At 37.2% G+C, this 25889-nt stretch overlaps 2 long non-coding RNA genes across 3 annotated transcripts in view; one reads left to right on the top strand and one right to left on the bottom strand.

Moving 5' to 3' along the window:
• Positions 235-11365, bottom strand: LOC110394484. Its single transcript, XR_002435652.1, has 3 exons — positions 11272-11365; positions 8206-8429; positions 235-533 (listed from the first exon to the last, which is right to left on the bottom strand). It is a non-coding gene; the product is annotated as an uncharacterized LOC110394484 (long non-coding RNA).
• The window catches only part of LOC110394434, a 35837-nt gene continuing 21366 nt past the window's right edge, over positions 11419-25889 (top strand). For both annotated transcript variants that reach the window (XR_002435622.1, XR_002435621.1), the window contains exon 1: positions 11419-11578. This is a non-coding gene — a long non-coding RNA (uncharacterized LOC110394434). The remainder of the gene's footprint in view (positions 11579-25889) is intronic.

Raw genomic sequence — 25889 nt, 5'->3', positions numbered from 1 at the left:
AAGTTTCAGGCAATGCTTCTTTTTTTTGGGCTGTTTGCAAAAATTTGCAAACCAGTCAGGTACTGATACCAGATATGGCAGCAGACACATTTGGGAAAAAAACCCTCTCAATAATGCCACAAAATATTGTTTCCTAATGTGCTCTGAGGTTTCAAAATTCAGCCTTCCAAATATTAGAAAAGTCAGTATGGAATAGAAATATCTAGTTTTTCATACTGAAAAATTCAAAATATGTAGTTAAATCACAGTTGCCTTTAGCTAGATGAATTCATTTGAATAAGTTCTTTCTCAGATCCAATAATTCCTGAGCTCTTTTTTGGTTGGTTTGATTTATGATAGATTTAGTGAAAAAAGTGAAATAGCTCAAGAAATAATATCTTCCTTACTGTAATAAATTTCCTTTTACAGTGTTAGAAAAGATCTACTATTTCCTGTTGATCAGCACTGTTTTCAAACACGGGAGCCTGTCTTCATCTTCTAGCAAATAGGGAAGAACCAGTGTGGGAAGGATGATGCAAAACTTCTGCTTTAGGCTGGGGAGAGGAAAATTAAAATGAACAAAATTAAAGTCTGAATCTTCATCACAGGAAGCAGTAACTGTACTTATCAGTATAGAGGGTGTATGACAAGCAGCTTAAAGATGTCCTCAGTGGTGCCCTCCTTGTACAAATTTCATTTACTTTGCAGGCTGCTTTCTAGAGAAAGAGAGATGGGAAGGAATTGCCCAATGTGAAGAAAAAGGCACTAACTTCCTGCAGAGCCACCAGACTGCAAATGAGGTAATTTAACCAGAATCTATCCTGCTTCACTAAGCCAAATGGCTTGAAAAGGTACTTTGTGCTCTTACGTTATCTTCTTCTAATTTGTTCAGTTGACATTGGAAATATGATAAAGAAACCAGTCAAGGATGCCTTGCTTTGTAAACAGTGTTATGACAGCACCATCAAGATTTACAATTAGAAGGTAGTGCACTCATTTCTTGTCTCAAGTAATGGCACAGTTCATACAGTCAAGTTGTAGTATTTATTAGATATATGAAGAACAAAATTTGTGCTGGTTTAAAGGATTTATCTGAATTGCTCGAGGTGAACAGGGATGTTCTAAAGTTCATATATTAAAATACCTAGTTTTCAGACATAATTCATTAGAGATTTTTCATGGAAGCAGTTTATTTGGTGTGTTAAGTTAAATCAAGGTAAAATCTCTCCCATTTCTTCCCCGTATTGAGTCTTTCTAGAATCAGTGTTTCAGCTGGGGCAGATGGCTCCTTAACTGCAGGGCTGATGCAGCTTTGGGTCACAAGGGGAAAGATTTTTGGAAGAAAAAAACACCAAACAGATGGTGTGCATTTTTTAAAAATGTTTTCAAACATCCTGCTGTGTCTGTAGGAGAGGAACAGCAAAAGAGGTGGCTATGGTCGGGACCATACTAGAAGTAATGCTCCGAAGTTGATACAATGGCTCATGTATTTCAGTCCTTCCCTCTATTATGGTAGTATGCAAGTACAGGTGTGGCTTGTGCAGCCTTAGTAGCTGCAAAAACTACCTGAAGGAGAAATTCCTTTCTTCTAAAGCTAATGCAATCTACTTTTCAGGTGGTGTCCAGAAAAAGAATATTTGCCCTTTGATGTTTTTAATTACCCGTACTTACGGTAATGCTTTTAGACTTTTTAACTGTAAGAATTACTGCCCTAAGTACCTAAAAATTGTTTGCCTTTGATGAATGCAAATATGATAAAACATTTAAAAGCACGTTAGCATTCAGAACTACAGTAAACCTGTTTCAATGCTGCTTGCAGTGAATATAGATAATTTTTTTTTAATATATTGAAATTCACAGTGCACTTTCTAAAAACGTGGTCTCAGAACAGTCTCCAAGTAACAGTTTAAGCACATTCTGCATCCCCACACTTGTTCATGCGGGTGACAGGATTTACATAAATAAAACTGTTCGTCCCAGTGCAGTACCATGAGTTTTCTATATTAAAACTACTTCTTCATATCCATTATTTATAACCACATTTTTGACATTTCTGTATTAGTGCACTACCATAAAGAATCTCAAAAGCCAGTTCCATATGCAAAAATTAAACACTAAAAAAAAATTTCATTGTTAATAAGAATGTTTAACTTTTCTTATTGTCTCTCTTGCTAATAACAGCCACTTTGGATTGTTTCTCATGTTTTCTAACGCTGGCTAGTTACTTACATTGAGGGTGTCTTAGCCCAAAATGTAATTCTTTTCTTTGTGGATATTTTCATGTGTGTGAAAAATACATGTTTAAAACAAAAACAAAACCCAAAATGCCTTCTTTAAATCTGCAACTCCAGTAATCAATACTGAAGTAATAAGTTTAACTGAGTTCAGTATTTTTACGCAAAAGTTGTGGAAGTTATTGCCTTAATCTCTGCGAGTGTCAAAACATTAATTTGTGTCAAGAACATATGCTTTCAGTACTTAAAACAAGCTTGTTTTTGTGCTGTTGCTCTGCCTTGTTAGTTCTTACACTTCAATTGTCTAGAAAGGTTGCCCCTCTCTACTATACAAAAAAAAAAAAAAAAAAACAGGCAAGCATAATTTCATCACTGATTGAATGAATGCAGTGAACAGTCATTCCTGGCTGAGAAAGGCTGGGGTTCCTGCCATTGTTCTCTTGACAAATAGTGAATGTCCTCCCTTTCCACTGTCTGACCTTGACTAATTGTGGAGAATTGGTGCAGCTGTCCCTGGCTCATTCAAGGCTGCAACACAAGGGCTTGTAAGAAACTTTAAGCTGCCATCATAAAACTCCAGTTTGAGGACTTCATCGCAATGCCTGGTGCCCACTTTTTTTGTTGCTGTTATTTGGCTTGTTGCTATTTACTTCCTCTGATAGTGTACTTTATAGTCATTCAGTTTTCATCTCACTTGCTTTTGTATATGTTTCAGAAATCTATAGATAGTAGTGAGAGCATTTCTGAAATGGCTAGATAAAGTCACATGGAAAAATACTTATGTTATAAAACCATCAATTAAAGGATGTAGGAAATTAAGCTTATCTGGAAAGTAGCAGAAAAGAATGTTTGTCCTTTTATTTTTCCTTCTTAACACCACAATATGTTGTTGGAAAATTTTTGTCAAAAATGTCAGTATATTTATTTGGAAAATGAAGAATATAATCAGAAGAATCTTGTGCATATTAACACAGGAACACAATTTCTGCTGCTTTTAAATATTAAGGGTAACTGAATACTTTAATTGTTGTATGCACGAAAGCAAACTTTAAAGCTTTTTCCTGTACAAGAAATTTTTCATAATATAAATAGTGCTTTAAATGTCTATTAAAGATAATATTATATGTAATAGAAAAGGCAACCTGGAAATTCTACTGGAAATCGCTTGAGAATTTTTATTATTTGTTTTGTTTAATGTGGGTGAAATATGCTTTGTGAAGAGGAACAATTCAATGTGTCTAGACTACTTTAAGTCACACTTAGCTGTTAATACTAGGGTTAAATGAGACTTGTTTGAGTGGCAAACAGGTCTTGTATTTGGGTAAATTCCATTTGTATAGAAAGAGCAATTGTCTCATTTCAATTAAGGTTGAACCTAGAGTTCCCTAAAGTTCAGTTTGTCACCTACTGTGTCTTTCAGTCAGGCTGTTTCTCAATGACAGATACTTTTGATAGAATAAGCAACTTTCTGTAAAAGTGTCACGTAAAGTGAAAGGCCTTATTTGCCTGCTCCACCTATATAGCAAATCTTTCAAGAATAAAGAGAGCTTCTGGATCCTTGGATTGTTTATGCCTACAGGATGACTGTTCAAGTCAAGCACATTAAATAAATTAAGAAAATCAAATAAAGCCTCCACAAGAAGGAATCTGCAGAAACACAAGTGTCAGATTATCTGGTAAAATACTTACTGAAGGAATGAAAGAAGCAGATGAATTTTCAGAAGTAATGAGTATTTAGTAGTTTATATTGGCCTGGAAATGCCTAAACCAGATCGGGTGTGTCTATATAACACTTTACTCCATGGACTGTTTTTCCTGAATCTGCCACAAAGAGTGTGACTTGTCCCAGCGAGCAGAAGGACTTAACAGAACTATATTCATAAGATGTTTTTTTTCCAAAAATATTTTACCATTTTTATCTACGTTTTTAGGCAGATCAGGTATTCTGTTTGACATGTTGTTTTCTGCATGGGTGTAGTAGCAACTTGTGGCCTGAAGTACTGCAGGCAAATTTGATTGTTATGGATTCCTGGTATTTTAATATGTTGTTAAGAAACACTTAGAATTCTCTTAAAAATATCCCCATCTTTTCCTTTGATACTTAGACCTGTACTTGAAAACCATTTAATGCCAGTTTGTAACCTGCCTGAAAACTTTCACCTGAGATTAAAATTTATGAAATGAGTTGGTTGACTAAGAAGTCTGGCCTGAATGAGAAGTCATAGTCTAACTACTATGTCACTCGACTACAATGCACAAGTTCCTCCTTGGATTGACTTGAAGGAAGATTGATGGCCACGTCTCCCTTCCCACCTGCATAATAGCTTTCTGACAAACCTTGATCTCTCTCTAACTTCTTATGTAATGGAATATAAGAATCTAGTGTTACCTGACTGCCAGTTTTATGGTATCTGAAAATGATCACCTTTTCTTTGAAACATGGAGTGGACCATATTAAAGAGTACACTGGCAGTTATTGAACATGTATAGTTGTATTTTAAAGCTCAAAAGTAGAAAACAAAAATTCCTCTAATTTGTTGAATGGCAACAAAGTAAAATGCATATAAGGAGACTTTTTGTAAATGATGTGGTTGTTAATACGGCATCCCTAAAGGGCAGTCATGACATGAGGGCCTTGCTTCTGGTTGAACTGAATACATAGGGCCACAGTGGGAAGTGCAACTTTTTGGACTTCCACGTGGCTCCTTAACAGGCTAGAGAGCAAGAAGAAAATGCACAGGCAGTGGAAGCAGGGACAGGTAACCTGGGAGAAGTATAGGGATGCTGCTAGGCTATGTAGGTATGGGGTCCAGAAGGTCAGGGCCCAACTGGAACTAGACTTGGCAAGAAGTTCAAAGAAGAATAAGAAAGACTTCTGTAGGTACATCAACCAGAAAAGGTAAGTCCAGGAGGAAATATCCTTGCTAGGGGTAATACAGGCAGGCTAGTAATAATGGACAAGGAGAAGGCTGAGGTACTCAACTACTTTTTTGCCTCAGTCTTCACTAGTGACTGCTCTACACAGAACCCTCGAGTGGATGGTTCAGAAGGTGGGAAATGGAGAAAAGTGATGCCTCTCCCACCAAAAGTGAAGATCAGGTTTGCAACCACCCGAGGAACCAGAACATCCACAAGTCTATGGGTCCTGATGAGATGCATCCCAGAGTTCTGAGAGAATTGGCTGATGTAGTTGCCACCCATTCACAATGATATTTGAAAAGTCATGATGGTGAGGTGAAGTCCCTAGTGACTGGAAAAAAGGGGAATGTCACACTCATTTTTCAGAAGCATAGAGAGGATGACTGAGGGAACTACCAACCTGTCAGCCTCACCTTTGTACTGTTGAAAATCATGGAGGAGATCCTCCTGGAAGCTATACTAAGGCACACGGAAGTGAGAGAGGTGATAATGGGATAACCAGAACAGCTTCACCAAGGGCAAGTCCCGCCTGACCAATCTTGTTGCTTTTTATGATGGTGTAACTGCGTCATTGGGAAGGGAAGAGAGACTGATGTCATCTATCTGGACTTCAGTAAGGCCTTTGACATGGTCCCCCAATGGGGATACCTTTCTCTTCAAATTGGAAAGATATGGATTTGTTGGGTGGACTGTTTGATGGATAAGGATCTGATTACGAGATTCTACCCAGAGCGTAGTGGTCAATGGCTTCATGTCTGGATGGAGCCCCTCAGGGGTCAGTACTGGGACTGGTGCTCTTTAACGTCTTCATCAATAGCATCAACAGTGCAGCAAACTCAGCAAGTTTGCAGATGACACCAAGCTGTGTGGTATGATTAACATGCCTGAGGGATGGGATGCCATCCAGAGACACGTAGACAGGCTTGAGCAGTGGGCTCAGGTGAACCTCATGAGGTTCAACAAATCCAAGTGAAAGGTTTTTCATCTGGGTTGTGGCAACCCCCACTATCAGTACAAGCTGGGGAATGAAAGGATGAGCACTGCTGAAAAGGACTTGAGGGTACCGGTGGATGGTAAGCTGGACATGAGCCAGAAATGGCCCTTACAGCCCAGAAAGCCAACTGTACTCTGGGCTGCAGCAAAAGAAACGCGGCCAGCAGGTCGAGGGAGATGATCCTGCTCCTCTACTCTGCGATGGCGAGTAGAGTAGAGTACTGCATCTGGATGTGGAGTCCTCAGTACAGAAGAGACAAAGACCTGTTAGAGCACATCCAGAGGAGGGCTGCAGAAATGATCCAAGGGATGGAATGTCTGCTCTATGGGGACAGGGTGAGAGAGCTGTTCAGCCTGGAGAAGAGAAGGCTCTGAGGTGACCTGATAGCAGCCTTTCAGTATCTAAAGGGGAGCTATAAGAAAGAAAAGGACAGACTTTTAGCAGGGTCTGCTGTGACAGGACATGGGGAAATGGTTTCAAATGAAAGGAGGGAAGTTTTAGACTGGATATAAAGAAGAAGTTTTTTTACAGTAAGAATAGTGAAGCCCTGGAACAGGTTGCCCAGAGAGGTGGTGGATGTCCCATCTCTGCGGACATTCAAGGTCAAGCTGGACAGGGCTCTGAGAAACCTGATCTGCTGTAGGTGTCCCTGTTCACTGCAGGGGAGTTGAACCAGATGATCTTTAAGGCTCCCTTCCAACACAAATGATTCTATAATTTTATGTACATTGTGGCCGAGACTGCAGATCTTGCAAAAAAGTCCTTCAGCAACAATGCCAGTCTGAGTCCTACTTGAATCTGCAAGTTTTTGGTTTTTTGCGTGAGAGTGTGCTGCCGTCCAATTTGTGCCAGCACAGATGTTGCAGGCAGTGAACTGGCTGAAGGACGTATCAGAAACCAGGCAGTGAAGCTTATGCTTATTCTTTCCACCATTTTATAGTGAGTTAGATATGATAGGAAGCTGGAATATGCTCAGAGAGAAGGGATATTTTGAACTCATATCACACTGATAATATGGCAGATGCAAAGGCACTGCTGGGGCATGTTTTGTGTGTTGCAGGTGGATAGTAATTGTGAGATGTTTTGAAGAAGAAATCTTTAATCAGATATTGTTGCCAAGCACTCTGTACTATGGAAACTTGGCCCTTTCTTGGATGATTTTAACTGTTGGTATTTTAGATTTTCTGTTGTGTGTAGATTAGGATTTGATTAGTATGACACCACCCTCCTGCTGCCTGTCTTCAAGCCTCCCTGGCTCTTGATTTCAGGCACAGAGAAACAAGCTTATTCTCCGCAGTGGGTATGAAGGAGTGAAACAGAGCTTGCCCATCTTTTGCCTTTTCCACTTCTGTCTGCTCAAGCAGTAAACTAAGGTGTTGGGGGGAAACAAGGAAGCAGAGTTGATAGCATTTCAGGGTTGTGTTTAGGTATGCCTTTGCAGAATCTCAGCTGTGCCAGGCAATGTAGTACAAACTGAATAGTATCTAATTCAAGCTATCCTGCTTTGTTTTCCCACAGTCTTAGAGACTTAAACCATCAAAGAGGGTTGCTGGTATGTGGCTGGCTCCTTGAGATGCTTATCTTTTTTCTCTATAGAGCCCCTGGCATCTTAAGAGAAGCAGTGCTTCCAAGGAACTTCAAGGTCTAAAATAAGTGGGACAAGAACACAGAGGAAGAGACAGGGTAGCCATTATTCAAGATGAGTTAGAGATGGCTTTTGAACAGGTAGGATTTCTGTGCAGGTAGGACCTGTCTTTGTCCAATGTCTCTCCTTTTCCCTTGTGTATCTGTTTATTAGCTCTCTTCATTCCTTTCTTTTTTGATTTCCCCTCCCTGACACAGTCAGAGGGGTGAATGAATCCTGTTACAACTTCTCTCATCTCTCCCTGTCCATGGGAGGGAAGAGAGAACCCAGAGACCTAAATCAGAGAAGCAATGAACACTGGTTGTGGGAAGTGGTGAAACAATTACCACATTTTAAAGCTTGTCACAATGCAAATAATAAAAACAAGTATAATGCTTTTTAAAAATTAAAACTGATTTTAAAAAAAGGTTTTCTATGACATGATTGAGAACTACCTGTTTATTTTGCCAGTAACTCTCGCCTGTGTCTGGTTTTGCGATCCCAGTTTCAGTCTTCAGGACTCTGGAGCAGGGCTGCAGTCTTTGTGCAGAGGAGGTCCACAAACTCTCTAGTCATTTTTGGAAACATTTCTGGATAATATTCCGTGGCTGAATTCTGACATCCTCAGTGGGTTGAGTAACCTTCATGAATGCTGACTGACTGCTGTACATATTCATGTCTTGTTTATGTTTGCAAGGAAACACAAACAGAATAAGTTTCAGAACACAGCACAGAAGTTATACACTTATTATTATTATTTTTAGGAACACTGGCATTAATTAGTTAGGCCCTGCATAAAATCACAGACTTTGTGAGCTTGCTGTGCAGCTTGACATGTCTATACTAACCTATCTGGAACATTTTAGAGCAGCTATACTTATCAAGCAGAAGTAAAAATCAGAAAGATCCCATATTTTCTTGTCATTATACTGCCTGCAATATTTATGGCATCCTACGCACAAGAATGTATATGTATCCAAAAGTAAGGATTATACGCAAAGGATTACAGACAAGCTAGTTAAACTACTTGATTTTCATATGTACAGGCACATGGCACGACATGATTTCAGCACAATGAATCTGTTTCTTAAAATTCGATTACCTAGAATTACAAAGAAAGGCTTGCCTATTCTTTTGAATAGGAGAGGAATTGGCATATTAGATTTAATGCTTTCTTTTCAGGAAAACAAAGCGTCAGACAGGGTTGAAGTGTTGAAGTGCAATTTTCCGAGTAGGAAGAGAGTACTGCTCATAGACAGAAGACAAATTATTATGCGTCTGATTTCTGCAAATCTTACTTCACAGGAATTGTATAGCCAAGCCAAGTGATGAGGAAGACATGCAAGGGTTAATACGATTTCTATTCCAGCGAGTTTTGCTTGCCATTATTTTCTTTTTCTTTTCTCCCTTTTAACTGATTCATAGCATAAAATCTTCCTGGACACCTAATTATCAAGCCAGCTCACAGTCACAGCTGTCTGCTTGGAGAACCCATTAGATGCAGCAGTTGAAGCCTCCATAATTCCCCAAACTTCCCGGTTGTGAATATTAAGAAAAGATTTTTACATGTCATATGCAATTCGGAGGTGGTGTGAATGGCGTTGGAAATGACGAGCTCTGAATGCTTGTCCATCACTCCATTCACTGGTTACAGGTGGTCTCATTTTCCACTTTCAGATATCGGCTAGCTATGACAGCAGGCACTTAATTTGCATGTTCGACAGACAACAAACGGCCCTGTGCATGTCAAAATAGGTGGTGATGCGTGACAGTTCCTACACAATACTGTCTCCTCTTTGCTTGACCTTTGACCTCCCTGCATGTCTTCTCTCACAATCAGAAAAAAATGCACTTTTTGGCTTTGGAATAAATTTGATACCAAATTGATTATTTTCCTTTCTTCTTTTTATTCTTCTTTTTCCTCCTCCTCCACTTTTAAAGTATGCATGCATCCAGGCTTTCATCTTAATAGCTACGAAACTCTGCCAGAAGAGTCTCATAAAATTTAAACATAGGTAAGAAGCCAGGGCAGGAAGCTGCTTTGTTAAAATTCATTGTAGTTAAATTGCTTGAAAGTTCTTTGTAAATGCAAATGTAACCTTTAAAAGAGACCTTAAGTTGGGTTAATATTTGTTAAAAATAAAATTAAGTTAAAAAAATCACAGAAGTGCTTTATGTTCATTTTTCCTCCAGGGGCCGTATATCCATCTTCATATTTGCAAGTTGAGTGCACATTTCATCAGGACATTCCTGCAGTGTTTTTATGGCTGCTGTGGCTTGTATTAATATTTAGTAACAAGAATCATGCTTTTTAGCATCATTAGAAGCACACTCTAAGTTTGCAGTTTTATTTTAAGTCAAAATATTGAGAAGTTACTAAAGTGCAAGAATGTTCAAATGTTGGCAGCTCTGTGCAGTTTAGCAGGCTGTTCCATGTTTGGTTCCTGAGGATGACAGCTTTCTGTGTGTGCTGCTTCTTGGTTGAATCACATCAAAGGAAAAACTAAGATGAACTGGATTCAAGCACAGCTCAGCATTGCAGGGTTCACCCGAGCACCTGAATTTTAATTCCAAAGATATATGTTCCCCTTTGTCTAACCAAGAGTGACCATAATCCTCTCACAGATCTTATCTGAGCTGCAGTTCTTGTTTTAATTAAGAATTAAAGCATGACAGCAGATAATCACACCTCTGGGGTGTTACAAGATTTGAGATGTGGTTGCGTACCCAATACTCAAGAGTGTGATTATTCCACAATAACTCCACCTCTGCAGAGTCATCCTGTACAGGGCCACAGTTATGGGCAAAACAGCAAAATTGTTGCTGCTGGCTTTGAACATTGGTTGGGACCAGCAGTGATCTGAGTTGATCATATGCAATAATGAACCAACATTTTCTTTCTTTCTTTTTCTTTTCTTTTCTTTTCTTTTCTTTTCTTTTCTTTTCTTTTCTTTTCTTTTCTTTTCTTTTCTTTTCTTTTCTTTTCTTTTCTTTTCTTTTCTTTNTTTCTTTTCTTTTCTTTTCTTTTCTTTTCTTTTCTTTTCTTTTCTTTTCTTTTCTTTTCTTTTCTTTTCTTTTCTTTTCATTTCTTTTCCTTTCTTTTCCTTTCTTTTCTTTTTTTCTTTTCTTTTCTCTTTCCCTTTTTCTTTCTTTCCCTTTTTCTTTCTCTTTCCCTTTTTCTTTCTTTCCCTTCTTCTTTTTCTTTTTCTTTTTCTTTTTCTTTTTCTTTTTCTTTTTCTTTTTCTTTTTCTTTTTCTTTTTCTTTTTTCTTCTTTTTCTTTTTCCTTTTCTTTCCCTTTTTCTTTTTCTATTTCTTTCCCTTTTTATTTTTATTTTCCTCCCTTCCTCCCTTCCTCCCTTCCTCCCTTCCTCCCTTCCTTCCTTCCTCCCTTCCTCCCTTCCTCCCTTCCTTCCTCTCTCTCTTTTTCTCTTTCTTCATCTAATCTAGCTAATCTTTTTCTCTAGACTTAGAAAGTTGAAGGACTTTTTCCCCTAAAATAGTCTCCTCTATGTAGCAGCACCTGGTGAAATGTGACTGATGTGTATCTGCAGTTTTAATTTAAGACACAAGATGGTCTCTGGCGTTTAGCTAAAATGTTTACACTGTTGTCCTGGTGAGCCTTTTGTGATTTTCTTGCTGTTCTAGAACACCTTGCTGTCATTTTGAACTGTGACTAATGTCAGCTGACCAGATCTCCTCCTCCAAAGCAGGGAAATCTTTGAACAGAATTGATCATTGAAAAGCTCAGACTCATAAAAGCGATTTCCAAGTGGTGCTGGGACAGAAGTGCAGAAGTGTGGCCACTCTGTGTGGTTTGGGCAGTGTGTGTAAGTGCTGATTTCCTTCTAACAGGAAAGTTGGTCAGGCAGAGGAAGGTGAAGGGGAAGGTAGGGCAGTCGTATCTCTTGCCAGTCAGATTGCTGAGAGCTCAGGAGGGCATTTAAATCTCTTCCTTGCTTCTGTCAGCTGGCATTAGCAAAGACACCAACTGAGGGAACAGATGCTTTTCTTCGAGAGAAACAGCTGTTTGCGGTGGGCTACTCTTCAGCAACACTACTACCACTCTTCAGCTACTGACTGAACTGTTAGCTCTACTCTAGTCCACTCAGAGACTGTTTTCTGAGTGTAAATCTTAGACTTTGTAGCCAGATGAGCAGTAGGGCTTTAGTAATTTATGATGTGAGGAGGTTTGGGGAAGAATCAAGCTCTTGTGCAGATACAGGCTGAGGCACACAAAGCAGCTTGCTCTACCAGTCACTGTAAGAACAGAAATGCTTGAATTATGGTAAAGTTGAAAGTAAGCAATTGTGTACACTGAGGCAGGACTGAGGTATTTGTGAGTGGCTGATGGCCAGCAGCCATTAGTCTCTCAGTGGGGCCTACCATCCCGGGCCCAGCACTCCGCTAATGGCCATCCAGATTCTGGATCCCATTCGCTTGAGCTCAGCCAGCTCAGAGCAGCATGCTGTCCAAAGAGGGTAGATTAGAGAATTATATCCTTGGAGAGATCAAGGTGTATTCAAATAGGGAAGGGGAGAGGCATGCAGCTAGCCTTCTAAGCACAATAGGCTGTGTTTTTATTGATTTATTTTCCCCTGCAGTAACCCAGCCAGAAGTGAATTAGATGGAGCCTCAGTGACAGAAAAAAAACCCTACAGTGATGTGCAGAGTCAGTTCTTCATCCACTATATGTATTTTCATATGTACTTGCTTTGGCATGCGTCCTGAGGTGCTCAGAATGGGTAATCTGCTTTCTCCATAGAAATCCACAGCTGTAGTAAGTAATAATTCATAATAAGATGCCAAATACTGAATGAAGCCCAAAAGAATAGGGGAACTGCTTTGTCAGAAATCCCTCCTTAGCCAGTACAACAACAAAATCTTTATGAAATTTAATTTCTTCCTTGATTTTTGTGAATAAAGGAAACAGGCCTAGTACTCTGCTATCCAACACTTACTTGAGTGATCGTTACTTGAAATTCTGCCTTTGCATACAATTTCCAAGCTTGTCATTTCTCAGCCTCACTTGGCAAGGTGTCACTCACAACGACCCATGATTTTAAAGGTTTTTGGTGTTGTAGTAGTAGTGAGTTCTGCAAGACATTCTCAGAGTCTGAGGCTGTAAGGTAATGACTTTTTTCAAAACTGTGAGGGACCTAGGTCTTATCACTTTCAATGGAAACAAAGCTGGCAGACTTAGCGAAGATAAATTTAGTGGTGTTAATTCAGTTAGTAGAAAGTGATACATTAAAGCAACTGAAAACAAGATTAGCCTAGTTTATTTTGTCCTTAGATCTCAGGACTATGAATATAAGACTTAAAAGCTCTTGGTGATCTTTCTGTTTAAAAGGAAACCTTTATTGCAACATCGCACTTGTTAACACCTAAGGCTCTGAAATGTATTTCTTAGTAGCATTTCATTGCTGCTGCATATGTTTGTATGTGATTGTGTTTTATTGTGCAGTTTTGATATTCATTAGAAGAGAATAAATTTTATAATGTTATTGTTTGTTTACTACAAATATATATTTTAAATGTAAACTTTCTGGACAAAATAAAGAGGAAAGGAAAACAGATGACAATTGCTTGTGGACCCATAGCTGACCAAATTCCATTTACCTATCTCCGTCCTGTCAGTTCAAGAACTGTTCTAATAGTTCTAACTTTTAGTGAACTTTTCAGATTGTTTTTTCATGTAACTGATGGCTTTAGCAGAACCTGAAAAATGTCTTGAAGTTTCTGTTAACCTTGATGAGGTCCTAGTATGTGGAAGTGGGTTGCCAGGGCTGTTTGTTCCAAAAATGTGATCACATTCCCTAATAAATAAATAAATAATATATATATATATATTATGTGGTGAAAGCTGGTAAAACAGAATGGATTTACAAATTGAAAATGATTTGAACCCTCTAAAGAATGTTTAAGAAGCACTTCACTTTCCATGTACTCTGTAACACAATTGCATCTCATTTCAGGTTAAAATATATATTCCCTTTTATGACATCTGGAGTAGGCAGTGTTTGTCTAAAGCCCATCTCAATGGAGCCCAACATCTTAAATAATTTCCTCAGCAAGCACAGTGTCAAAATTTCAACTTGGCCTCAAAAACAGTCCTAAAGTGTATTGCTTCATCAAAAGGAAAAATTGTTTTCTTAAGTTTACTTAGTGTCTCTGTTTTCACTTGCTAAAATGATAACATTATCTTCACTCATCTTTATTTATATATATGCTGCAATTAAAGGAAGTATGTTTGTTCCTCTTCTCTTCTTAAAGTATTTGACAAAGAAACCCTAAAGCATCATGCTCGGTTTATGAAACCTACTGTGTAACTGCCTTGGCCAACTGAATCTGAAACAAGATCCAGAATTTGAGTAGGAAAGCTGCTGATTAAGGGTGGGACTTATTTAATACATGTTAAGGTCTTGTGCTAAATTTAAACTTATTAAGATCCTTCTGTAATCAGCAGACAGAGTGTGATTTTTTCCAGGAAAGGGTCAAAGAGATAAATCTACCATCGTCTAGTGAAGGAGTATACTCCTGAAACCATTGTTTCAGACTACCTACAAAACATTCAGATGGATGTTAGGTCATGTCTTGCACATATTTATTTTCATTGTAAGTACTTGGTACTCCTGTGTAAAAACAACAACAAAAAGTCCTGAACAGAATATGTGAGAGTGCAGTCATTGATTCTGAATAATTTGTTGGACTCCTATGGCGCAATTTAGGGACTTACATGAAGAGCATGAGAGATACAATCACAAAATGATTAGTAAAGGTAGAGCAACAGACTTATAAGAAGCATTATTTCAACATATCTTCTAGGGTTTTTATGGTGTTGGAAAATCTAATGATGTCCTTACTGTTATTTCCAAAGGAGATGGAGATAAAGGACTTCTTCCTCTTGGGGCATGCTCCTTCTTTCATGAAGGAAAATAGATGCGAGTTTTACAGGTTGCCCTTTCCAACTTGAGATGTGACTTTTTCACTGCTAACTCCAGTATTGTGACTGACTAACCAAATTAAGAATGTATAACTTTAACAATGTTTCACCAGGTCAATGGTTCATATTCATGTATAATAAAGTCAGCTCTGAGCTCAGCCCAGATCAACGGTCCACTTCTGAACCTTCACCTAAGAAGCACCATGAGTTTCACCATTGGTCTTGTTGGTTTAGGGTTCCTATTTTTTTTGTTTATTATCCTTTGAATGCATCTCTATGCATTTTGGCAGTGCATTTAAACTACCACAGTCCCACAGCGGGTCCAAACTTATCTGCAAATATTGTGCTTTTTCTTAGTTTACTGTTTCTTGACTGTTGATGTTTCAGCTGTCAGCATGCACATGGCATGAATATATTATATTTTTAAAAATTTTTGAAAAAAGAGACAGAAGCTTACTTCTGACTTTGTGAGTTTGGATTTTGTTTTGGTTTGTTTTTGTCTTAAGTGTGATATGTGATGACAAGTAGATCATGTAAAAGTCAATCTGGTCAGCCACATCTAAAACTCAAAGCCTTACGGCTTCATGTTGCAGGAGACCATGATAATCCTTCTGAAATATTCTTTAAATGCATATGCTGTGTAACTCAAAATATTACATTACAGCATATTTTACATTTGCATTTATTCTTTGAATGGTAAAAAGTTATTGTATATAAACTTATGCATTGTCACTACCTACTTTTAATTCTTTTGCAAGGCACGTGCAGCTTTAGGAACAGAAATGAGTTTAGTTGTGTTATATTGCTATATGAATTCTCAAGAGATATTCAGCAAAGGGTGCTTGGCCTACAGTATCCCCCCCTTTTCTGTGGCTAGGACTGTATTTCACATTATATGTATCATATGGTATGGATAATTTCTTTACTAGTTTATACCATATCAATCTAGTTTGTTTTGGTAGTGTCACAAAATGTTTTAGTCAAATTATGTCCTAAATGGAAGTATAAATCTGTTCCCTAATATGTAAATTCTAATGACTCTACTACTAGAAACTACACTACACTACTGCTATTGCTATTAATATAGCATACAACTTATAGCATACTAACTATACTAGTGAGAAGATTACTAGTGACTTTGTAGTCCTTAAATTTGGTCACCTATTTGAAATACTTAATATGGAAAATGAGAGTATGTGCTCTCTGTGTTTATCATATCCAGTGCTGTAAGATGTACACTTGGAATTTTGAGCTACTTTCTTCAAAATCTTGTCCTTAATATCTTGCCTGATGTATTTCATTATGAAATGTTACTTAACGTATTTACTGGATCTTTCATTTACACTTGGGGATGCTGTCTACAAAGAGAAACTTATTGTTAAAGGAAATTCTCTAGTTGTAATTTGACCAATTGTTTCCTAAATTTCTAAAACTACACATTTTCCCAGTGTTACAGTGGGAAAACACACTCACATACATACACAAAACAACTGAGATATTTTCAGTTTTCCTTTTTTATCCCCCACATTTATTAGTTATTTTGAACAATCTAGTGCCTATATTCCAATTGACACTCCAAGGGTCTCATTTTCAGCTGGCCCAGAAGTGAATACAATCATGAGCAGCACAAAAACTTTGACCTCTGTCCTGGTCATGAAAATCATGAACAAGCGAAGGATTTTACAGAAGGACTATGTCTACATAAAATACATGTTGTTATTTGCAAACCTGATCTGTTAGAACAAAGGAGCTGATGTGTGTTGTTTCAAAGATTGTTCCTACTTCCTTCAATGCCAGGTTCAGAAAGAAATCCAAGCTTTTGGAGTAAATTTCCGGTTTAGTAATTTCAGGTAATGACCCAGCGTTTTGGCTTCATTTAGAAAGTTTCCTCTACTACAGTTTGTAGTTCAGTGCCCTGACTTTAGATGAGAGCTTTTATGAGTAGAATCTCAAGATGCTGCAGTTGTGAGTTCTGATTTTGTACTTTGAACCCTCCGAGATGATTAGAGAGCCAACTCTCCTTTTCAGTAGATAGTGCTATATGATTTACTTCCTTATAAGAAGGCAAGAAACCATAGCTAACCATAATGCAATTCTTTTTTCTGCTGATAATTGTGTGTCAGTGTAAATTTTTGTGTAAATTAAAAGTTCCCTGCTTACTTTGCATCAATCATCTTATGAATTTCTTTTTTTTCCATAATATGTCAGTCTTCGTGTGTATGACACAGGGCAAAATTTGAGCATCTGAGATTGGATCTATACACAAACTGTGTGTGGCACCATGTCACCTCAGATTTAGGTCTCCTCTACTATGTGTCCACTTCTGTACAGCATGGAGTTCTTGACATTGCCAGTAAACTCTTACTGGCACAGATGGGACCTAAACAAAATTCCTAAATCTCTGAGGTGACCATATGGCCAATGGAGAAAAAAGCAAAACCATTTACTCTTTAATGATCTTCCTCATATAGGTTATCCAATAAGGAAAAAAATATCAAACAAACTCATTGTTTAAGATAGCTGAATAAACAAACAAAAAAAACCCCACAACTCTCCTTTACAACTTCTAGTATCGTTTATCGCAGTTTTCCTAAGCAGTAAAATTGTATCACTGGCAATTAATAGTTCTTTCATGCCTATTTCCATCTTATTCCACAATTCCAGGATTAATATTAGCTCACAGAAGCTATTGCAATAGAAAATGATTTTTTGTCTTACTTAGTTTTTAGATGAGTAAGTTATTTCCATGAAGAAAGTGAAAATCTCATGATACTGTGCAAAGTGAATATGAAACAGATCTTAGAATGCACAAAGATATTTCAAACTGCTGGCAGCTAAGTCATGTATCATATTTGAAAGAAAAATAAACACTTTTGCTGAATTTCAGGTTTAACTGTTTTATTTTCCTCTTATTTCCACATCAAGTGCACCTTTTCCTATCAGAAATTTACCATCTTGTCTTACAGAGGGGATGCACTAAAGAGATATGTTTTGTATCTCCCTCTCTCCCACTGTCTCTTGCCTAAAGGATTCATCTCTTATTGGAAAATATCAGTCAGTTGCAAATGTTGATATTAAAGTAATGAAGATAATTTCTGTTATTTCCACTGAAAATATTAATTAAACATCCAGAAGCTCTAACCAGGACTGCAGTGTTCAGGGCATTTTTAATAATTAATATGTGTGATAACACAGAACGTAGTGATGCAGACATCTCCGTGATCTCTGCTTATGAAAATGTTTGCTGTAGCAATACTGAAACCTCTTAATGTTTAACTCTTGGAAAGGTTGTGGGAATTTTTATTACATAGCAAGTGTAGAAGCAGAAAAATGAATGAAAAATTTAAAGGCACCATAAATATGGTTCAGTCCTAACTCCTGCCATTTATATGACATTGTGTTAAGCAGCAGAAAAAGAGATGGTATGCTGCTAAACTACTCAAAATATCCTAAAAATTAGTTCTGAACACAAATTACGTCCTTTATGCACATTATAGAGTGAGCTGTGCAGTCATACTTTCTTTTAATTTCTATTGGTACTGTATGTTTCTAATTTTTATCAGTACAAGCTGGGGCCTTTGTGTCTCTCATCAGCAAAATTCACACTTACACACTGCAAAACTTTTTTTTTTTTTTTTTTTTTTTTGTGATAGAATATCCTGATTTATGTAGAGTGGAGGAATCACCTCCAGCATTTCCTTAAAGTGAAAATGCCAAAATGCCATTAAGGACAAAGATCAACTCTTGTGGTTGTTTTTTTTTTTATGTTGTTACGACACCAATTGAAAAAATTATCTTTTGAAATATAGGTATTTACATCTATGATACAGATAAAATGTCAAACCATTTCCAGGATTAGTTTTTGTTGACAAGATCAAGGAAAATCTTTGTTTTAATTCTCTTTATTCTTTTCTAAAGGTATTCTGAAGTCTTCATTTAGCTCTCACAGCTCAGAATGAGATTGCACTGATTGCATTAAAAAGTACAAATCAAAAAAAGACCATAAATGTAGTTAATGACAAGTCCTTAAATTAGTGTCAGTATATAAAAATATTGTAAGAGCATACATCGTTTTTGTTCAGTGCTACCTTTGTTAAGCCTTGATTGTAGCTACAGACTATTCTAAATGGAAGAAAAATTTGGTGCATACATTTTAAACTATCAAATGATTAAAAAACTTTTTTTTAAACTGAATCAGCACTGTAAGCAGTACCTTTATTATTACATATTTTTTTAGTACATTCAGTCCTTCTGTTCATGAAATTAAATTATTTGACTACGTAAATAATATGCATAGTAAAAATAAATTTGGATATGTTTTTTACTGGAAGCTAAGCATTTAGAAGTTCCGAACTATGAGAATTAAATAACAAAATTTAAAGTTATCATTTTGGGTTGCAACAGATGAATGAACATGTGCCTAAATATATGTATAATTACAACTTGGAAGAATTTACTGTAACGTTATACAAAAAAGAATCACTTAACAGGTAGATTGATTTAGTCTACTTATGAGAATTTTGAGAATTGGCATATTAAAAATTTAATAATTTGCATGGCAGAACAGGGCTGAGACTGTTGGGACCTTTGAACACTGAATTTGCACCCTCGCACAGCTGCTATCTGTGATGCTGCTGCCTTGTAAACATTTGTGCTTGACTCTGTACAACAAGTATTATCTTGTATATATAAGTATATAATAACTAGATCCCAGTCTCCAGTCCTCAGGCTTCTTGTTCAAGGTCTATTCTGATCTTCATTTCCCCAGTTAAAGCATGGTGCTCAGGACCTCAGATATCTTCCTATGTCTGTTTCTGGTGTCCTTAACCAATTAACCTTGCTCTTCTACTCCCTCTTTAATAACTTTGCCATTCTCCTTATTGGCTTGATCTCATCTTTCTCATCAAGTTCCTTGTAAAGTTATCTAGTCATGATTTTTCTTTCTTGTGTTCTCATTTTGTCCAGCCAGTTTGATGTTTATGCTCCACACACTCAAATATTCCTCTGAGCTGTTTCTTGACATATATGTTCATTAGCTGATGTAAAAAAAAAAGTACATTATGTAGTGAGCTAATTGCCCTACTTGTTTAGGTATGTTCACTTATTTGTGTTATTTAACTCCATGACTCTGAATGGGAAAGGATCCCATTCCCTCCATTTTTCCCTTTCTTGGCTGAATGCTTCCCATGTCGGTGGTACATGACTGTACCACCTCCAGCGCTCACTGGATATGTATGGTGACTTGATTTGCTAAATAGGCAGGAAAAAAAACCAGTATTAAATAAGTAGATGTTTTTGTGGTGTGAGTACTTTTGAACACCAGAAAATAAGTACAGATGAATCAATCTACAGTTGAAAATGTATGCGAGCTTTTATCAAGAATGTTTTGTAATATTACAGAGCACTGCAGTGGTATTCTTAATGTGTAGGATATGAAATGGTGGGATGAAGCATAGTGTTTAGCACACACAGGAATCTGCAGCAAAACACTTGTCCAGTAGCTGGGAAGATGAACTGAAGGGTTTTCATCTACTGTTAGAAATTATTTTGATTTTTTTTTTTGTACAAGTGCCCTATCACCTGGGGACTGTGGGTATGTGTGAAAGGGAGACAAGATGGAACCTAGGAGGGCTTAAGTAGTTACAGCAGAATGAAAAGAAGTAGTTACCAAGTGTTTGCAGCACTGACTCTGGCTGGTATTTCCAAACACCTGGTTGGAGCCTGAGTGATTTTGATTGTCTTTTTAGCTCCTGGAGTGAAAAGAGGCCAGGGAAGTTCTGGAGGCCAAATAGTTCTCTGCAATTAACATGTTGGCAGCTCTTGTGTCTGAGGTGAAAACACCCTCAGGCTTACTTTCCTTTTCTGTGTCTTGTTGCTACCTGTGTTTTGATTGTAGTAAACCATGACAAGGCTGAAATCTGAACTATCAGAAGATACAGTGCATTAATTAGGGCTTTGCTCTTCACAACATCTTTTTATCAACTGATCTTTTTTTCTTCCCCTGAACCACACCCTTGCAGGAGCCGGTTGCCCACTGTTGTTTCCCAGTGGTAGTTGTGGTTTACATGACCCTTTGTTGAATCTGTCAAAACTACATAAGCTTAATTTGTTTGTGCAGCTCACCTTTTAATATATCCTTTCATAAATCCAGTTAAACAAATCTAATTTTAGTCTTTTGATCTTTTATCTTCTCTAATCCTAAATACTTTGTCTTTATATATATTTGGCTGTAAGTGGGAAGGGGTTCTTTCAGTGCCTTAGTCTTGAATACACCACTCCTTCGGTGCTGCTCTAAATCATTCTGATTTTTTTTTTTTTTAATTTTCTTAAAGGCTATTTCACTACCTTTTTGTTCTTCTTTTTTTTTTCTTCTTTGTACTTGTGTGTGCACAAATATTCTGTATTGGGTTCTGTGCCTCTTAGGAGTTTTCTTTTCACGTTGTAATGCTGCTTCTTTGCTTGAAACTCTGCAGTGTGACACCCTGAAGGAGAGATTGTTTTCTTGTCTGCTCAGGCTCAGTGATACACTCTTTGCTCAGAAGGTGTAATATGATATAAGAAACACATTAATTTCTTGTCTCTTGTATGGGATTGGGTGGCAGATAACAAATACATACATAGTGTCTATGATTTGCTTTGTAGGAAGCTTATTCTCAGTTTAGTCTAAGCTTTATTAATGAGTTAACTTGTCTGAATGAATGGTGAAGTTAACACAGTACTAAAGAAGTGGTTATTAGAAATAATAGAAACATCTTCTCAGGGTTCTAGTGATTGTCACTTACTTGGCTATATTTGGTAAGATGCAAGTAGGAGGGTAGAAATACTTCATATACATCTCTTTGGTATTATTAATTACAGGAAACTTGGCTATGACTTCGTCCTCCCTGTCCCATATCCAGCTGTCAGTACTGCATCTATGTTTCTGCTTTGGTGGGTATGTTGTTGGGACGTGTTGTCCATTCAAGTTGTTTTTCCCACTCATCTGAGTCTATTATGACTGCACCTTGCCAGACCTTGGACACAGCCATATGTAAAGCCAGGTTCTCTAGGGAGGTAGAGCTGATTTATGATTTTTGGCTTGGCTGCACATTAACAAAGCAGTGGGGAAGAGGTGTACACAGCATACTGTTGCTGTAGCCTTGTAGGTTTTTTCACTGCATGCTGGGTTTCTGGACTGACTCTTACATGCCAGCAGTGGCCGAAGGAGCTACTTCTTAATTTTGATTTGGAGCTTTTTGTTCTGTAGAAAAGATGCATCTAGGGCAAGCCTTAAAAAAATAATAATGAAAGAGTCATTGCTTATGAATGTTTTTTATCAAAGATATTCAGTGAAGAAGGACTTTTGTTGCAAAGATAAGTCACTGTTTTTCTGTTGCCCTGTATTAACTGCAGTAGGGCAGTACTCTGGTCTGATAGTGCTTTTGTGCACTGCAATCTGTTATGAAAGGATTAGGCAATCAAGCAGCTGTTTTGAGATACCCTGCAGTACATGAATCCTGTCTTACCATTTACCATAAGGGCAAAGATGTTGCTGAAGAAACGAAAGAAATGCCTGTTTATAATGAGTTCAATTCCTGATTTGGTGAATCTAAATCGAGTTTCTTTATATGTTGTATCTGCAGTAACTCACAGTGAAGTAGAGAGACTGTGAACTAAAACAAATACATGTAGAAAAAAGTACAAAAGTGCTTTAGAAAAAAGGCAAGGTAATGCTTGCTTTTCCAGGAGAACAGAATTGTAAGAGGAAGAAAGGAAGGCATTGTAAAAAATGATTTTGTGACAGCAATCCCTGTCTTTATTGTTTCTGCAGATTTCAAGAATTTCAGAAGGAATGTGTGGATTGCTCGTTGTGTAGTTGGATTTTGAAGTAAGAACATGTATAATTCTTTTTATATTTCTTTCAAAAAAAATATTTCAGATTCATTCAGGTTCTTTGTGGCAGCCATATAAAATTTATATCAGATACAGCAGGCATATTTCTGTGCAGATATTGAAACAGTGCAAGGATACGTTACTAATGACTGTAATATTAGGGGGAAAAAAATAAATGCTAGATGTTGATGGGTGCGGGTGCCTTCTTTCTAACCAGGTGTGCTGAGAGTAAATTTGAATACAAGAAGAAATAAAACTCTATGATAAAATTGAGAACTTGTGAAAACCTTCCCACCCACCCACCCATTCCTCCTTTTAAAGTAAATACTGAATAGCTGTAAATTAAAGATGCAATAAGGGTATTTTGGCTAAGATGAGGTTTTGGGAGCAGCTCGCTTGGAGCTGTCAAATACCTTCTGTTGATCTGATTCTTTTAATATATTAATTTGCACAATGAGTCAAATTTTACACTTTGTTATTTGTAGCTCAGCTCCATGAAAATATTTTACCATCATTTGCCAATAGTTAACACTTGTGCATAAAATACTTGAAAATATACTTTTGTGTTGATATGTATTTTATGTCTTTTCATTCTTTGATATTTTGTTGAACATCAGTCTTCATTTTGTTGGTCTTTAGGAGTTAGTTTATGATTTTTTTAAAATAAAACACACCTCCAAATACTATATTAATTTGCCATATTTTCAAGTGCTTTTCCTTATATGTTTATTTAATAAAATATTTTGGGAGCAACTCCAGAAATATTCCTAGAAAGTAGTTTGTGAGCAGTGTTATGCAAATCAGTTTATTTAACTGTGTTCACTTAACAAGCTTGTACATATTTATAATCTGTGTGCTTTAAGGTTTGTCTGTTTACATTTCAAACCTGAAGAAAACTTATGTGCTTGGAAACCTCCCTCTTGTCTGATTTTTCAGCTTCACCAACTGGTGGAATAACAGGCATCAAAATAGAAACCATGATTACTGTACCCTTTACTGCCCATTATACAAAAATGGTGAATGCCATAGGACAGCCTGTTCAAAACCTACTGAATGTACCTATAGGTTATTTTAACAATGTGCAACAGTGGGAACAATGGGAAGGCCAGTATGATGTAGTAATAAAGCATCAGGAAGTGCTTCACAAATCTAGTAATTGATCATAGAATCATAGAATGGCTTGGGTTGAAAAGGACCTCAAAGATCATTGAGTTTCAACCCCCCTGCTGAGTGCAGGGTAGCCAAACACTAGACCAGATAACAGAGTGTATTTAGAAGGAGGTTGACCAAGGCATTTCAAAAATAAAGGCAGCTTGGGATTTCCTAACTGAACTTTATTTAGGAATGGTTCTTTATAAAATTTGAGACTGCCTATTAAGCTTTACCTATTTTACAGAGAACTGTATCCTGAACTATCAGTACTGTTAACACATCTAACACGTCTTATGTATGCATTGACTGATGAATTAGCATCTTTAATTGATGCAGAAAACAAAACACAGTAGTAAAATCTCTTCTGAAAACAAAAGAATTCCTGCGGCAAGTATGGCTTTTCTTAACAATACCTGTAAATATGATGCAGACCATATCTCTTGCAGCCTCAGACTCTCTTCAGCTAGATAGATTCGTGTGTGCAATGGACATTAGGCGCAATTCAGAAGTAACAAAGTGCAGCAAGCATGGTGACTCAGCAGTGTTGTTGAAAACAAAGTACTCAGAGCTTGTACATCCTCGAGGCAAGTGGCTTTGCCTAACTATGCAGACAACAGTCAGCATTGATCTCACTTGAAATTTCGTAATGGTCTGAACAGACAAATAATGAGTAAATAAACTTTCATTCGCTTTCAAAGAAAGATGTAGATTCTGCCTTGCAAATACATACATTGGGTTACAGATGTCACAGAAAAACAGATTTTTCTGCAGCTTCTAGTGTATAGAAGTCTGGATTTTTTTACATTGAACTGAGCCCTTAGCTAGTAAAGAAAAGCAGTTTAAAAGGTACTTTGGCAGCTTTAGTATGCTCAAAATGTACACTTATTGCCATATCGTATCGAACACATTTGTAGCCTCTTTCACGCTAAACTTTTCTTAATGTGCTTTACAGAAACATATCAACATATTAAAGGGACACTGTCAAGGTTGTTAGTCCTAAAAATTGACCTACTTCAACACTGGACCCATATTGAAGCTTTTACCTCTAAAATTTGTTCTGTGTACTTCTTCTTTCACAACTCTTCTACACAAGTACTAGACATAAATATAGGCTCAAGTTAATTTTTCTATTGAAAGTTGAGGAAAGATAGTGTAATAGTCAAAGTTTAATTTTGGGATCTTTAGCAGTGGTTCTTCTTGAGGTTAAGGTGTAACTGCTGTTGCCATCAGTGTGAGGTTTCTGAGGAGATCCCAGTGCAAACACAATGTGTGACTCAGAGCGATGAATGTAGGCATTGGTAGGTTGATACGTACTGAAATGATTAAAATCTCTTGATTGGCTGCATGGAGTAAGATGTCCGTTCAGAAAAAAATCTGTTTTCTGGCTTCCTGAACTTACAAGCTGTCTTCCAAAATTGACTTGCTTGCATTTGCTTGGAGCAGATATGCTCTACTTTCCCACAGATTAGGCAGTATGTTAGAAATGAGGTACTAATTAACCACTTAAAGGCTTGGATCTGCCAGCATTTTAGTTTATGGGTACTGATTCAGCAAAGCATTCATGCAGCTCATTGCTTGCCAGGCTGGGAAAAAAGCTATCAGACTGCTGAATTTATTTACATGACTGTCCTGTTCAAATCCTAACATTTTGCCAGTGCTTTATAATCTTGCAGCTTATTTATTAAATAAAAATAGAAATAAAGTCTATTATCTCCAGAGACAAATAGCTATAAAGAAAATGAAATAGAGTCATACATCAGAAACTCTGAGTTGAGTGTGAGTGCTGAGCTCATAGTGTTTGCTGTTTCCCTCCTAAGTTGTCATAATGACAAGTATTCCAAGTACAGGGCAGATAAACTTTTAAATACAACATGTACTGATCCAAAGAGTGGACATTCATTTTTAAAACTGAAATTCTACATATAGCTATTCTGGTCGAATGTGTTACAAAAATCCAGTTCTGGGTGCATGGCTGCACACGACTGACATCTCATCCCCTCTTTATTTGTTTTGGCTAGTAATATTAAGAAAAGAAATTACTCATAGCTGATTTTTTCATGACAACAGACCTGATGGTTTTACAGAAAAGCTGACATTTGTAAAGTCCTGTGCCAAATCCCACACCAAGTCCCACATTTCCCAGGAGGTGTGATCTGGCAGTAGTTTTGCTG

The sequence above is a fragment of the Numida meleagris genome, chromosome 2 (assembly GCF_002078875.1).
Source record: "Numida meleagris isolate 19003 breed g44 Domestic line chromosome 2, NumMel1.0, whole genome shotgun sequence".
NCBI lineage: Eukaryota > Metazoa > Chordata > Aves > Galliformes > Numididae > Numida > Numida meleagris.
Note: the sequence above shows the minus strand (reverse complement) of the source record. Positions and strands in the feature narration are given on the sequence as shown.